Consider the following 15011-nt stretch of genomic DNA (forward strand, 5'->3'; position numbering starts at 1 on the left):
ATTAATGAAGTAGAAATTTAAATAACACAAAATGTCAACAAACCGAAGACTTGGTTCTTTGAATGAATTAATATGGTCAAGTCCTAACCCAAACTAACCAAAAGAAAGAGAGGGGAAACATCCAAGTTAACAAACTTAGAGATGAAAGGGGAAACATACAACAGACACTTGGAAGACTCTAAGAATCATAAGAACACACTTTAAAAATATGTATTCCACCAAAGAGTAAATCTAAAAGATTTAGATGGATTTCTAGATACATACAACCTACCAAAGTTAAGTAAGATGGTAAGTAATTTTTTTTGATGGTAAGTAATTTAAATAGAGTCGTAACACCCAGCAAAATAGAAGTGTGTGATGTGTGTGGGTATGAGTGGAGGCCAGAGGGCCACTTCAGATGTCAGCTGTTACCTTCTGTCATAAGACCTGGAGATTGAACTCAGGTCATCATCAAGCAGTTTTACCTGTAAAACCATCTGGCTGGACCTCTTTTTTATTTCTTTCTTTTAAATGTTTTATTACATTAATATCTCTCTCTCCCCCACCCCCTGTGAAAATGTGTGTGACACATAATTTAAAATCAACTAAAAAAAATCCCTGACTGGAGAGATGGCTCAGCAGTTAAGAGCATTGGCAGCTCTTCCAGAGGACTTGTGTTCAATTCCCAGCAACCACATGGTGGCTCATAACCATCTATAATGGGATCTGATGCCCTCTTCTGACATGCAGGTGTATAGGCAGATGGAACACCATATAAATAAAATAAATAAATCTTTAAAAAAAAATTTTTTTTAAATCCCAAGACCAGGTTGGCTCAGTGAAGAACTACCATCAGTGACCCTCAAACTATTCCACAAATTAGAAAAGGGAGGAAATCCTCCAATTTCTTTTACAAAGCTAGTATTGCCCTGATACCAAAACCAGACCGAAAAAAACAATGAGAGAGAGAGAAAGAGAGAGAGAGAGAGAGAGAGAGAGAGAGAAAGGAAAATTATAAATCAATGAACATCAACACAAAATTTCCCAATAAAATACAAGCAGAATTCAAGAACTCATCAAAAAAAGTCATTATGATCAAGTTAGCTTCATCCCAGAGGTGCAGGGATGGTTCAACAGATATAAATTGATAAATGTAGTCCAACCATATAAATAGACTAAAAGACAGAAACCACATGATTTATATACAAGTAACATTATACAGACATATGTGTGTGTATGTGTGTGTATGTATGTCTACACACATACACACACATTTACATAGATAACAAGGAGAAAGAAGTCATGAATTTGAAAGAGAGCAAGGCAGGGAGTAGGAGTGCATGGGAAGGTTTGGAGAGAGGGAATTATGTCATTATAATATAATCTTAAAAATAAAAAACTGCTTTAAAATAATATTTTAGAAAATCTCTGGTAGCCAGGCTGTGGTAGCACATGCCTTTAATCCTAGCACTCAGGAGGCAGAGGCTGGCAGATCTCTGAGTTCGAGACCAGCCTGGTCTACAGAGTTAGTTCCAGGACAGTCAAGGCTACACTGAGAAATGTGGAAGTCAGAACAGCCTGCAAGGGCTAATCCTGCTTCAGCCTCTGTCCCTAGTTCCTAGCCTGGAAGACAAGCATCATATGGGACTAGACTCAAAACAGCATGAGATAGGGGCCAAAAGGAAGAAGGCCTATGAGGTCACATGGAAATCACATTGAGATGCAACTCTCTTCACTTTTGGAACACAGGAACAAAAGAGAACTAGGCTACACAATTGGGAAACACAAGCTGAGCTGAGCTAGAAGTATCCTGAGACGACAGAGATGAGAGCATTTCTTTGAAACAGCCTCCTGCCCTGTGAAAATGAAGCTCCTCAAACAGAAAACAAAACCTTTTAGAGTATCATGGACCCTCGGAGGTCCTGTCTAGCTCCTGAGACCTCAGGTTTCATGGAGACAGGTTGGCTCACAACCAACGGCACAGATGACCTGTGGGTGCACAGCAACGCCCACCCAACATAAAGAGGGAAGCTGGCGATGGGAACATGGGCTCTGTGAGCTTTAAAGTTCTACTCTCTGGGGAGTGCGTCCCTGTCTGCCAGTTGTTTCCTGGAGGATTCAGGAGTACCTTTGATTGCCTAGATGAGTTTCAGGGTGATTGACATGGAAGGAAATTTAGCTCAACTAACTTCCTGTCAAAGAAATACCACAATTCTCTGATTAACATCCATACAGACAACACACCATGAAAGTTATGTTCTGCACAGACATCTGTCACATGAGCCATTTGACACCCATGTACCGTGACCATACATTCTGAAGGAGCATCTGCATGCCTAAGATACAGACATCTCTGAATCCATCTGCATAAAGAAGAGTCCAACATCAACATTTATGAAAACTCTTTGTTCCTAAATAATTACCAAGCCTAGAAAGAGCAGTGCCCAGAACTACCAGGGTCAATATTTTGAGGGCCTGCTGTGGATATTGCTCTGTATGCTGTGATTGCTCTGATTGGTTAATAAATAAAATGCTGATTGGCCAGTAGCCAGGCAAGAAGTATAGTATAGGTGGGATAAGCAGAGAGGAGAATTCTGGGAACAGGAAGGCTGAGTCAGGCGTCACCAGCCAGACACAGAAGAAGCAAGATGTGAAGGCAGAACTGGGAAAAGATACCAAGCCACATGGTTAAACATAAATAAGAATTATGGGTTCATTTAAGTGTAGGATCTAGCTAGCAAGAAGCCTGAGCCATTAGGCCAACCAGTTTTAATTAACATAAGTATCTGTGTGTTTATTTGGGTCTGAGCGGCTGTGGGCCCAGGCAGGACTGGAGAAAACTCCAGCTACAAGGACCCACTCAGATTTCATGTAAACCTCTAATACATATAAACCTACTGAGGCCTGGATGTTCTCCAAAAAAAATCTGGTATTATATATTGTACACAGGCATGTGTGTGCACATATATACAGGTGTGCCATTAAATGTTAGGACTATCCTACAGGGGAGTGAGAGCCTTAATGTTTATATTATGTAACTATACCAAGAGGACCAATGTTAACCTGCCAACTTGATGTCACAGAACATAGTAGGGAAAGATAAGCACCATTCACTATCAATGCCAGCTACTGCACATCCACACCCTTCCACATGAATGCGACACAGAGTCCACCTGCTCCCCATGTAAGAACCTCCACCGCAAAACCACAGCACAAATATCTGAACATAGAGCCATTATAGCTTGTGAGCACATGCATACAAGTGATACCTGTACTGTGAATACACAAACATACCAACTTTCACTAGCTAACTTTCAAAGAAAAAAAAAAACCTACATAGCCTGAGTATTCACCTGCCCCTGCTACAAGTACGCACACAAAAGCCACATGTGCCTGTTACAAATATGTACATGGTGCCTATGTGCACACAATAGAAAAACAATAGGCATAAATCATAACACCAGCAAGTATCTTGATAATTTTTTTATGTACCACTCTGAAACAGACCCACATAAAATCTCAGAGTCCCCAAATAACTATGCTCCACAATTCATGGATGCACAATTGGCACAGCCTCTTCATTTCTAAGGGCAAACAAGGAACCTTCTATATCTACCAGAAAACACCTGTATCAGCCATTTGACTGTATCAAGAGTCAAAATCCACAAATAACCTCTATTTATCAAATACACATGAGCAAGCACCAACATTAGGGCCACACATTCTTGCAGCATCTTCAAGGTCTCAATGAATAATAAACACAAAGATGATCCCCAAGCCCTTGTATTCCCAGACAGCACAATACACACATCCATAAAACCCACAAATGGATAGCCAAACATTCACAGGATGCAAAAAAATATTAATCTCTCATAGATAGAACTTTGGGTTCTATGACCAGTACCAAGAGAGGAGATAAAGATACAAACATACACAAATATCTGTGTATTGTCTAATTTCTGCAGTGTCTTATATACATACAACTCCCACACACATATACATGCAAACATTCCAGTACCTGAATATATTCTTCTGTAACACACTAAACCACACCACACACTAAACCATATTCCACACCTATATAATACAGCTGCCCAATCTCACCCATATCCCATACACACCTAGAAATACACTACTATTAACCAAGCCTATATATATATACATATAGATAGATAGATAGATAGATAGATAGATAGATAGATAGATAGATAGATAGATTTTTTGAGACAGGTTTTCTCTGTGTAGCTTTGTACCTTTCCTGGAACTCACTCTGTAGCCCAGGCTGGCCTTGAACTCACAGAGATCCACTGGCTCTGCCTCCGAGTGCTGGGATTAAAGGTATGTACCACCACCGCCCAGCAAGCCTAAATATTTTTATGTAAAGCTGTTATAGTTTGTCATAGAAACAAGATTCATACTTATGTGTGGGCTATTCTTGGTTGTCAACTTGACTACATCATCTGGAATTAAAATCCAAAAATGCAGGCACACTTGTGAGAGATGTCTACTTAATTTGAAGTAGGAAGATCTTCTAATCCAGATCTTTGAGGTAGGAATACATATCTTTAATCCAAATCTTTAATCCAGATCTAATCTGGGCCATGCCTCCTGTTGGAAGTCTATATATAAAGATGGGTAAGAAGGAAGCTTTTACACTTTACCTGCTTGCTCTAGCCTTGCTACCAAGTCCATTCCTTCACTGGCATTGGAGTCTACTTCTTCAGGATTCCAGTGTACACTGAAAACCAGCTGAGACATCCAGCCTTGTGGACTGAACAACTACTGGTTTCTTGGTCTTTCCATTCACAGCCATCCATTGTTGGATTAACTGGACCACAGTCTGTAAGTCATTCTAATAAGTCCAATTTCTAGATAGATAGATAGATAGATAGATAGATAGATAGATAGATAGATAGATAGATAGATAGATAGAGATTCATTTGGTACCAGAAGTGGTTCTAGAGCAACAGTTATCCAACCCTCTCCAGTCACTGAAGCTTCTCCTAGGAGCACAGAAAGTCCGGAAATCCAATGGTATGGTGTATATTACAAACACATGGAGATAAATGCATTTGCTTATCCTGATTCACCAATTGTGGGTGGCAATGGATTTATTGATTCTGTATATAAAACTTGTGAAAGTTTGTGAGAAAAGAAGGAATATGATTATGCTAGTTGGTTGCTCTTAGCATGATTGGATAAATTGACAAAGGATAGGGATGAGCTCCATGTAAAACTAACCAACTTCTAGCATCTCAGAATACAGTGAAGGACAACAATGAACTCAGTGATTAAATTGACTGGCTCCAGATGGGCATAAACAGTCTAAAGCAGTGGTTCTCAACCTGTGGGTCTCTACCCCTTTGGGGGTCAAATGACCTTTTCATAGGGGCCACTTAAGACCATATACAGATATTTACATGTGATTCATAACAGTAGCAAAATTACAGTTATGAAGTAACAATAAAAATAATTGTATAATTGGGGGTCACCACAACATGAGGAACTATATTAAAGGGTCACAGCATTAGGTAGGTTGAGAACTAGTGGTCCAAAGCTTTCTAAGTGTACCTTGGAAGAGAATCTTCTTTCCAGCAGCCACAGAGTTCAAGTTGTGGAAACTCAAACCGAAACCCTCATTATAAGGTTGGCTGAATTACAGGAAAACTCAAGTCCCAGCCTCAGAGAGTGTCAATGGTTAAAATAAGGGCATTAATTGGTAAAGAATGAGGTCCTGTAACTTGAGATGGAGATGTGTAGGGGGACCCTATTGAAGGTGAGAACTTTGACTCCTCAGATTTCTCAAAGGTTTATCTCACCTGAGGAAGTAGTATATCTACCCTCAGCCCTAGCCATTGATATATTGCTCTTTTCATTTTTGACTGAGGAAATTAATCCTTCATTGTCTGCTAAACCAACAGTGACTTTCTCTGAAGGACATGCCAGGCAAGTCAATACTGACATCCCTCAGGGCCCACCAATAGACCTGTAACCAGATGCAATGCAATGCAGTCTCCTAAAGGGGAGATAGAAAGTATAATTCATGAAGAGGTGCACCACACTACTAAAGAACTTGATGAGCATACGAATACATTCAAGAAGAAGTCTGAAGAATATGTGTGGGAGTGGATTTTAAGTGGGTAAGATAATGGTGGGAGGAACATAAAACTGAATCAGGCTGAGTTTATTGATATAGACCCTCCAAGTGGAGATTCTAGGTTTAATAGGGAAGCTTTCACAGTTTAAAAGGGTGTCAAAAGTTTGTTTGACTACCACAGCCTAATCTAGTCAGGATGACAAAGGGTACAGACCAGTCAAGAGTGAAGGTGTGAATCACGCCTCCAGGAAAAGAGCCAAGACCTGCTGAGCTGCTTGCCTAGGATGGGGAAATACCATAGAGGAATGTTGTAACCATTGTTACAACAAATAACAGCAAGCCCACATTACCAGTTGCAGAAAAGAGGATTATAATTGACCTGAGTATTTCTGTTGTATTTTGTTAAGAATGCATTTGTACAGATATTTGTGTCTTCTTTCATCAATTTCTTTACTGTGTGATGTAACATCAATTAAGAGAATATCAATGGTTATCATATCTAAGTTTGAAATACTAAAAGAATGTCCCTCAAGGGACATTGCCACCTATTCTAAATTTATAATGCATTTGTGGTTGTATGAGGGATAGTTATATCATGTTAGGGGTAATTATGATCTGGTTAAGTATGACCTAGTTACTGTTTTCATTTAGAAATTAATCATGACATAAGGAGACATGATTGTGTGTCAAGCTGACAATGTGTGGACCTGTGATGGTTACTCTTAGTAGTTAGCTGGAATACATCTGGAAGTGACTAAAACCCAAAAATGGAAGGCACATCTGTGAGGGATTTCTGTTTGATCTGAGGCAGGAAGATCTACTTCTAATCTAGATCTTGAGGTGGAAGGGCAATACATATGTCTGTCAAGTATTTGCTTACAGTGAAAGGGCTCAACACTGTCTAATCCAAAAACTGATTTCTGATTTGCATCCTGTGGGCTAAATACTAAGTGGTTACTTGGTGGTCTGAAGCTTCCAGAAGAGGTAACTGGGAATTAGGTTATCATGCTGGAGAATGCAGACATCCCAGCACTGCACTGGTTGGACACATTAGGATTGCTTAATAAAGAATAATATGGACATGGCAAGAAGATCCATGGATCTCCCAAGAAAAGCCTACTTTTCAAACACTCTCTCCTCTTTTGTCTCTTAGAAACATGTATTTACCTGAATATAGGTTCTGAATTTTGCAAAGAAAGTATAAACATTGTGAAAATGTTTAAAAAGCCTACATCTGCTGGAAGGATGCAGGGATTGTGGTGAGGGTAATAATGAAGGTCTACTGAAGAATGGCATCCATGAAGCCAGTGTGCTATGAATATGAGAAACAATTTTAAATTTTCCTAGAGGTAAACACCAACCATGTGGCAATCACCAATTCCATGAATGCATCATTTGAACTGGCCCCAAGACTCTGCCACAACCCTCTGTCAGCCCTCTGCCCCTCTCCCACTGCAGAATGTTGTATGCCACATTCTGGACTGTTTACCTTCAAACTCTGCCTAGCTGTGGCTGGATCTCTTGATCATCTGTCACAGATTGGTGACTCTCTGTGTCCTTGACTTGAGTTTTCTTATCATGGACCTTAGTAAACAGGCATGGTTACTGTCTCGACCTGTGAGAATATCTTCAGAAGGTAAGTTTGGACTGTCAGAGTAGGAGACCTGAATCTTTGTCACCTTTAAATTATTGAAAATCAAATTTGATAGTGAAGATGACTGGCTAGGTGAAGAGAGAAGAGAACAGCTCTGGACTGCCCCAAGGACATGTCTGTCAATAGGGAGGCTGGCGAAGCCTATGGCAGGATGAGCTGAGTGCTTAAGGGAGATCAAGATGCCAAGGGAAATAGACTGGGTCAGGAGAAAGGGTGGGAAGACCAAGACCTTCCTGTATGGGAGGCAGGTCCTGTGAACACAGTTCATGGGTGTGATGGAGTGATTCACTGTGGTGGTCCAGAGAAGGTTCATAGGAAACAGTTGAGCCTTGAGTCATTTTTTCAGGCTCCTAGAACTTGGGTGTGTGTGTGTGTGTGTGTGTGTGTGTGTGTGTGTGTGTGTGTTTTAAAAGATTTATTTATTTATTATATATACAGTGTTGTTTGCATGTATCCCTGCAGGCCAGAAGAGGGCACCAGATCTCATTACAGATGGTTGTGAGCCACCATGTGGTTGCTGGGAATTGAACTCAGGACCTCTGGAAGAACAGCCAGTGCTCTTAACCTCTGAGCCATCTCTCCAGCCCTAGAACTTGTTCTATAAGATTATGGGTCTTGGGGATTTGAGTGGACCATGCCAGATCTTGGGAGACCGGTGCAGACAAATGACCAAGGCAGGAAATAGCTCAATGGGGTCTTCTCTGTGGGGGGTAGAGGTTACTCCACCAACTAGCAGCCCAGTTCCCTCATCCCGATGAAGGAAGGCTTCTCCTTTATCATTTAGCTGGTATCTTTGATTCTCTAGGAGCAGAGCACTAAGGAAACTTCAACTAGTAAAAAGATAGAGATTGTTTTGAACTACTAGATACTGTTTTTAACAAACTCTCAATCATTCTATTTTACAAAGAAAGACTTGGGAGCCAGATGCTGGGGTGAAAGTCAGCTAACAAGACTTCTCCAACTCAATGTCCCTCCCTACTACTTCCTGTGCATCTCTTTCCATCCTCCTGACTCCCTCTTACTTTCTGTGGTTCTTCTTGTTCACTTTCTGTCAACTGGTTGCTTGCTCCACCTCTTGGCCTATGGTGGACTTTATTTAACCCTGTTTACAATATTCAAGCAGAAAGCTCTTGGATTAAAGGTGTGTGCTAGGGCTGAGCCACACCACAGCTAGAAACAGGATTTTCCAGTAAGTAATGCAATCTCGGGGTTCACAGTGTGACCAAATATCCTGCAACAATTAGACCTATTTTGAAAACACCACTTTCAAGGTGTTGTCTTGGAACTATCTGTGCAGTTCCCTTAGATCACTGGACTGTGACAGGAAGCCTCCCTTCCGTCATGTGCAGTGCCGTGGTTTTGATGGGCTCTGAGGTGGCTGGATCCTTTTCCAGGGGCTTAGAGAGAAGCGTTTATCTTGGAACATGTTCTATGTTGCTGTTAAGCAGAGCTAGAATGGGTGCCCTGGCCTTTTGGACTTGGCTCTCTTTGATGTGGCCCTTGTAAGTTCCTGCTTGAACAGCAATGAGCTCCAGGAAACTATGTATCACTTGGCACCTGGCTCATGCTTGAATCCGGGGAAGTCATTCCTTTATATATGGGTATCATTTCCATGAGCAGGTTCTGGCATGGCCAGTAGCTATGATAATGCCAAGAAACCTCCTGACAGTCCCTCCACTCATCATTCCCTGGCCCTTTACAGACTTCCCTAGCTACTTCTGGGCTTGCAAGGGCAGGGTGTCAGGGAACTCCATGGCTGTCTTACACACCAGTGCTGTGGGAAGAGCTCCCAACCATGGTGGGGACCAATGACCAACAGGGCAGTGTGAGGATGCCAGAATCTATCCCATTGCTGTTTCCTGTGGGAGGCATTAGGAGAAGGAGCAGGAGCATGGGTAGAACATGCTACAGGGTTACCTCCAGGATTCCGGGGTGCTGACTTGGAGGATTGAACAGAGGTGTTTTTGGTTTGTTGTGCTGGACTAGAAATGGGGGAGGTTTGAGAGTGTGGGAGGAACAATCAGAAGGGGATGAGGTCAGTATCTGAAATCTGCCATCTTCACAGAGGCCCTTCTAGAAACTGGCCCCCATTGATGGTGCCTTGCCTCCTGTGAGCATAATCACTGGGATGGTGGTCCAGACCAAGTCAAAGCGATCCATCTCTGGGAAGAGAGCTAGAACACTGGTGAGTTTTCTACCAGGGATTCCAGAAAAAGCCTCTCAGAGGTGGGAAAGCTGAGGGCTCCTCTCCACAGACAGGGATCAGGATATCTTGGTGGATGGAGAGGAAGATCCCTGCTGGAACAGTGCTCAGCCAGATGAACCCAGCATGGAATTGCCTCAGGGAAATCTGCAAACAGTACAGTCTCCTTGACGCTGCCCTGTTGAGACTTACTGGGACCACAGAGCTGTCCTCGTCCATCCATTCTCTTTTATCTCCCCAGCATCTTCTCTGGGATCAAGCACGTCTGTCGAACCTGGTGCCTCCCTGCCTACATTTGCAACCCTTCTGTTCCCCTACCAGCACCCCAGTTATTCTGGGAGCCCCCAGTAACCAAAATGGAAAGACACATGGGCAGAGCAGGAAGTTGTGTGCTCCAGCAAATGTCTTGTTGTGCCCTCCCCCCAATATGGGGCAAAATGGGGCTTCTTGTCCCTAGGCAGCTTTGGGCATCATCTTGGCTCACACTCCCGCTCTGAGAAGGATGCTGTGACATCTAACCCCAGGCCTTATTCCTCATCACTAAGATTTCCTGTGGAGAAACCTACAAGCGTTTACTTACCTTCTCCTGTGCCAGACAGAGGTCTCTACGATGGGCATGCAGGCACACCGCCACCTGAACTTCCTCCACGATACAATGCTGCAGCTGTGCCAGTGTGTGCCAGTCTGTATCCGGCTGATTCCCATCCCATGCCTCAGAGTGCACAGAGTGCATGCCTCAACACTTAAAAGCAGAAAGACACATGAAAAAGACTCTCAGTGATTTTGAAATATACAGCAGAGGCAAGTGGATCTCTGTGAGTACAAAGCCAACCTGGTCTACAAATCAAGTTCCAGGACAGCCAGGGCAGTCACGCAGAAAAACCCTGTCTCAAAACAACAACAACAACAAAAGAAAACAAACAAACAAAAGCAAAAAACAACTACTTTAAAAGATTTGGGGGGTGGAGATATGGCTCAGTAGTTAAAAACACTGACTGCTCTTCCAGAGAACCCAGGTTCAATTCCCAGCACCCACATGGCAGCTCACAACTGTAACTCCAGTTCCAAGGGATCTGGTACCCACACAGACAAATATGCAGGCAAAACACCAATGCAATAAAATAAAAACAAATAATCTGAAAGAAAGAGAAAGAAGGAAGGAAGGGAAAGAAAGAGAGAGGGACGTCAGGCATGCTGTGTCTTTTGCATCCCTTCTTCCTGGCAAGATTGGCACTGTCACACACGTGGTCTTTGGCTGACAAGGTGAAAATGTGAAGAGCAGGCTCATTCCCTGTCCTCTTTAGGGGGCGATGGAAGGTGGGAGGACTTACAGGTGACATGGCAACATCATGCCACACAGGCTTCATCTGATGGCTAGTGTTGTCCCTCCAGGGTGACTGATGCTTTAAAATTAGGTAAGTTGCCATGATGTTATTGAACTTTTTTTCACATAAAGAGTCTCTAATGTCCTTGGCATTGTAACCCATGGCCGACATAGCCACCACGATGCTGGGAGTTGGGGTGCTGGGGTGTGTCCCTAAAGAAGATGCCAGTGTGGAAAGTCCTTCACTGCCCTTGAGCCACTGCTGCTGCATAATATCACATGTCTCGGGCCTCTGCTCAGGGCCCACGGTGAACAACCGCACAATGAGGTTTACAATGCTTTGAGAAAGCATGGGCGGGATGAGCACTCGGGATGCAGCATCTTCTCCTTCATCTGTGAATAGGTCTTTGCCTCAAATGGGAAGCGCCCTGTCACCATTGTGTATAAAACCACTCCCATGCTCCAGATGTCATTTGCCTGGGCATCATATTCTACATCAGTGAAAATCTCTGGAGCACAATACTCAAGGGTGCCACAGAATCCCTTGAACCTCTGCCCAGAGGTGACTTTGATGGCCAAGCCGAAGTCACACAGTTTGACGCTTCCTTTGCCATCCAGCAGGATGTTGTCTGGTTTGATGTCCCTGTGTGCAATACCATTCCCGTGGCAGTAGTTAACTGCACACACCATCTGTGTGAAGATGCGGTGGGTCTCCTCCTCCTTCAGACAGCCCACTTTCTCAATATGGCTCACCAGATCTCCCCCAGCGGAATGTTCCATCACCATATAGGTATGTTCTTGGGTCTCAATGATATGGAACAGTTTGATAATGTTTGGGTGGTCCAGTGACTTAATGATATCTATTTCAGTCATGATAACAGAATCGTTCTTCTCGCCCCTTTCCAGGATCTTGACAGCAACCCAAACCCCTGTGTGGAGGTGGCAAGCCAGCTTCACCTCAGCAAAGCTGCCTTTGCCAAGGGTCCTGAGGAACATGTAATGATCTGTGAGGGTCACCCCTTCAGAGGAGCTGGCCTCCAGCTCCGGCTGCATCACCACCTCCTTCCTCCCTTCTCTTTCCTGCAACTTGAGGACTTCAGTCACAGTGCCAACTGATAAAAGCAGAGTTTTCAAAATTAAAAACAGGTCTACGAGGCAAGTTTATAGCTACAAATTCCTATTATCACAAAATTAGAGATGTGTCAAACAACCTCATAATACACTTCAAGGTCATGGAACACAGAAGAAACTAAAGCCCCAAACAGTAGGTGACAACAGATGATAACGATCTGAGCTAGAATTAATGATATGCAAACCAAAAGAGTAACATAAACAGTCAGTTGTTTGAAATGATAAACAAAATTGACAAAACCATTACTCAAACTAACCAAGAAAGGGAAGACACAAATTAATAAAAGCAGATGCTAAAGAAAGCAAAATTAGAACAGATATGACTCAAATCTACAGCAGTGGTTCTCAACCTTCCTAATGCTGTGACACTTTAATACAGTTCCTCATGATGTGGTGACCCCCAATCATAAAATAATTCCATTGCTACTTCATAACTGTAATTTTCCACTATTATGAATCATAATGTAAATATCTGTGTTTTCTGATGGTCTCAGGTGACCTCTGTGAAAGGGTTGTTTGGCTCTCTCCTAAAGGGTTGTGACCCACAGGTTGAGAACCACTGACCTAAAGACTCATTAGGAAATAGTTTGTAAATCTATACTTCATTAAGTTATAAAACTAGAAGAAATGGACAAATTTCTAAACACATATGACTTGCCAAAAGTGAACAAAGACATATAAAATACCTAGATAGATAACAACCAATGAAGCTGAAAATTAAAGAAGAAATTTTTAAAAAAGGCCCAGGACCAAATATACTCATGGATGAATCCTATTAGATATTTAAAGAGGACCCAGTGTTCCTCAAAGTATTGACTAAAATAGAAGGGTAGGGACACTTTCCAACACATTCTACAAAACCAATATTTCCCTTGTACAAAAACTATACAAAGGGGGCTAGAGAGATGGCTCAGAGGTTAAGAGCACTGGCTGCTCTTCCAGAGGACCCAAGTTCAATTCCCAGCACCCACAGGACAGCTCACAACTCTCTATGGCTCCAGTTCCAGGGGATCCAGCACCTCAAAAGACATACATGTAAGTAAAACACCAATGCACATGAAATTAAAAAAAAAAAACTTTTAAAATAAAAAGCTAGATAAAGACATAATAAACAGAAAAAAATATGTCCATTTCCTTAAACATAGATGTGAAATCCTTAATGATAATATTTAATATTCACATCAAATTCAACAACACATTAAAAGCTTCTATTCAAGAATGTAAAGATGGTTCCATATATACAAATTGATAAATACAGTATGCAACCCAAGTCAAAAACCACATACTCAGCCATAAGAACAAAGTGTCATTCTCAAGAAAATATACGGGACTGGAGATGACTGTGTTACATGAGACAAGCCAGTCCCACAAAGACAAATACCACTGGTTTTCACTCATATGCAGAGTCTGGGGGTTTGGAGGAGCATGAACATAAAAGAGGAATCTCTGGGACGTGGAAGAGGGCTGTGGCCGGGTTGCCCGAAATGGTCCACAAAGTGTTTTGCAGGGGTCTGAGTTCCCCAAGCCACCACGCACAGTCTACAGTGTGCTACACAGGGGCTTGGGTGGCTCGGAATTACAGCAGGGACAAGGGCCCAAAGTGGTTTACACAAACAACACAAGTGAGGGAATGCATCAAAGCACGCAGTCTAATGGCAGACGGCAGCAGACAAGACTGTACCTAGGTGTTGGAGGAGTAAACCAGGAAGTACCTCTCCTGATTTCGTGGCTCAGTGCCAACTCCACCTCAAATGTCTCCGTAGAAAAAGCTCTGCCTTCAAATCACAAGTCAAGAACCAACCGCCTCAGCAACCCTGCCCTACTTCCAACTGTGCGGCCCGACCTAGAGACTGACGGGTCACATGCCTAGAACTTAGCCAATCAGACTCGCCAGGTAGGATGGGCTCTCCTCATTGGCCAGGTTGAAGTCATGCGACCTGTGCCTAGTAGGTGCTGAGGAGATGCTTACTCTCTCTCAGTCTAGATCAGAAATCCTGTGAGCGCAGCCTGAGAGAAGAGACTTTAAGTGTGCCGTACCTTGTTTCTAGGGAATGTGCCTACTCATGCCGCCCGCCTTACCCAACTGCCTTCTGGCCACAGGAGAGCTCATGACGGCACTTCTTTCCTTCCCAGACCCCATCTCATTTATAAGAAATATCTTGACTTTCCAAAGATCAGAGTTTGGGCTGCCTCCAGCCTTTAGCTCCCTTCCTTGAGGGGCATGACAGTCAAGAAACGGTTCCCTGCTGGGTGGGTCTTTGTTAACTGCTGGATTCAGGGATCATCAGAACTGAAGACATTCCTGTCTTCAAGGAGCTGATGGTTTAAACGGAAACGGACCCTCCCTGCTTTCCTGTCCCCCCTCTTTTTTTTCTCCTCTTTGTTAGTCCCGCCTATACTTCCTGCCTGGCTACTGGCCAATCAGTGTTTTATTTGTCAAACAATCATCCACAGCATTGAGTATGTAATTAGTCACTTTAATTCTGAAATTTGTTTCTCAGACTTGGAAACTTTCCCTAAATCACTCCATGGTATCTCTTGTTCATTTTGAAAATACTGTTAATTGAATAAGTCCTTAAGTTATCTGTTTCACATTCTAGATTTCCTCAATATTAGTTGTAGC

This window comes from Peromyscus leucopus, chromosome 5, assembly GCF_004664715.2.
Source record: "Peromyscus leucopus breed LL Stock chromosome 5, UCI_PerLeu_2.1, whole genome shotgun sequence".
Taxonomy (NCBI): Eukaryota; Metazoa; Chordata; class Mammalia; order Rodentia; family Cricetidae; genus Peromyscus; species Peromyscus leucopus.